The following is a 2,419-nucleotide window of genomic DNA, read 5'->3' on the forward strand; positions in this document are numbered from 1 at the left end:
CACTACTTGGTAATTTATTTATATATGTATTTCCTCAAATTCTTCTATTCCATTATAAGAATATTTCATCATCTTAACCACCTAAAATTTTAGTTGTAGTGCAATACTGTCATTGGGCTGCAAATAAAAAAAAAAAAAAAAAAAAGCCCCGCTCTCAAGAACAGTAAGTATAGTTTTACCTGAATGCTTAAAGTTATTCCCAAGAGCTTTTACAGTCCAAAAATTGTTTTCCCAGTTCTCAGCTTATTATTGAAGAAAGTAGCTCCTCATCATCTATAGACAAGTGGGCTTTGTTTTAGCCATTGTATTTACAAGTGTACCCTACCATAAATTGTGCTGCTGACATAGTTAATGCTGGTGTGTAATTAATTGGTCACCGCTCTACCCTGTGCTCCTGCAGGTCTGTCAAGTTTGTATAGTCAGTCGCTTGAGTATTCACATCTGGTATATACCAAGCATATAAACTCAACAAAGAATACTGGAATAATATGGGAGGGAGGTGGAGGCAGTGGACTAACAATGTTGAACATCTTCCATGTGCTTGTTGGCCATTTGTGTATCTTTGGAGAAAAGTCTATTGAATTCTTTTACTTGTTTTTAAATTGGGTTGTTGTCTTTTGTTGTTGAGTTGTACAAGTTCTTTATTCTGGATACTAGACCCTTATCAGATACAGTAGCCCCCCCTTATCCGCAGAGGAGGCCTGAAACTTCAAATAGTACCAAACCCTATTGTACTGTTTTTTTTTTCTGTATATACATACCTATGATAAAGCTTAACTTATAAGTTAGGCACAGTAAGATTAACAGTAATAATAAAATAGAACAATTACAACAATATACTATAATAAAAGATATGTGAATATGGGGTCTCTCAGAATATCTTATACAAAGAGTGGTTATGCTGGCCAAAGAGATGATTAATATCCCAGGCAGGATAAAGTAGGATGGCTTGAGATTTCATCATGCTACTCAGAATGACATGTGGTTTAAAACGTGAATTGTTTATTTCTGAAATTTTTCATTGAATATTTCGAACCACAGTTGATTATGGGTAACTGAAACTGCAGAAAGTGAAGCTATAGATGAGGAAGGACTACAAATAATGATTGGTAAATTCTTTTTCCTATTCTGGGGATTGTCTTTTCACTTTCTTAATAATGTCATTCGAATCACAAAAGTTTCTAAATTTGAAGTCCAGTTTATCTATTTTTTCCTTTGGTGGTTATGCTTTCATTGTCATAGCAAAGAAACATTGCTTAATCCAAAGTAGTCATGAAGGTTTACACCTATGTTTTCTCCTAAGAATTTTAAAGTGATTGCTCTTATATTTAGGTCTTTGATACATTTTCAGTTAATTTTAGTGTGAGGTAGAGGTAAACTTACTTGTTTAGAACAGCTTTAGGTTTACAGAAAAACTAGGAACATAGTAGAGAGTTTCTGTCCCTCACTCAGTATCCATATTAGTAATATATTAGTATGATACATTTGTTACAATTAACGTTAATACATTGTTATTAACTAAAGTCCATACTTTGTTCGTATTTCCTTAGTTTTAAACTAATGCCCTTTTTCTGTTCCAGGATTTCATCCTGGATAGCATATTACATTTAGTTGTCATCTCTCCTTATCTCCTCATTTCTCTCTTTGTGAGGCTATTTGTTACCTTTTTAAAAAATTTTTTTTTGATACCCACAAATAGAACATTTACTCCTACACTGTGGCTGTTTTAAAATGTTAACCTTTCCCAGTTGACTCCCAAATAAATAGATAACATTAGTTTCAAAAAACAGCTATAGTAGTAAAAGAGAACACCTATCACTTGGGTTCCCTATTATCTTTTGGGTTTAAAAATTTCAGACAAAGCCTCATTGTTTAGAAACTTTTGTATATTGAGAATATACATATTTAAGTATGAAATATATTGCCCTTGGTTTACTAGTGCCCTATAGGGTTTTTAGTTTAATATTTGGATTTGAGGATGGAGTAAGGGAATACGTAATCTATGGATTGTTTCTAATAGCAGAAAATTGCTTTTGCTCTGCAGTCTTTTTTCTATAGTGTGTGTATAAGAATTTTCTATATTGCAGCGTCCTTCCTGTTTCTATTGGAAAATATTTTAAGCCCTCCTGTCCTTAGAATTTCTGTATTGTAATATCTGCCAGCATCATAACTATTATTGGTTCATCTACCCCACCCCCTTTTCTCCCACCACAAAATTTGTGTCACCCCTGCACGTCTGACACCGTATTTACCCTGAAGATTTCACTGGACTCCGGTCTTTCCAGTGATTTGCAGGTGGTATGTCAGTGCTTTGACAGTTTTTTCAGAATTTTCAGCAGTGTCTAGACATTTTCTTGTAATTTGAATTCTGTTTTATCTCAGACTTCTAAATTTCTCTAAGTATTTCTAGCCAAAAAAA

At 33.5% G+C, this 2,419-nt stretch overlaps 1 protein-coding gene across 4 annotated transcripts in view; it reads left to right on the plus strand.

Annotated features, from left to right (window-relative positions):
• The window catches only part of EIF4ENIF1 (eukaryotic translation initiation factor 4E nuclear import factor 1), a 41,467-nt gene that overhangs the window by 7,858 nt on the left and 31,190 nt on the right, over positions 1-2,419 (plus strand). The gene's annotated exons all lie outside the window — the stretch shown is intronic.

The sequence above is a fragment of the Pteropus vampyrus genome, unplaced genomic scaffold, assembly GCF_000151845.1.
Source record: "Pteropus vampyrus isolate Shadow unplaced genomic scaffold, Pvam_2.0 Scaffold568, whole genome shotgun sequence".
Taxonomy (NCBI): Eukaryota; Metazoa; Chordata; class Mammalia; order Chiroptera; family Pteropodidae; genus Pteropus; species Pteropus vampyrus.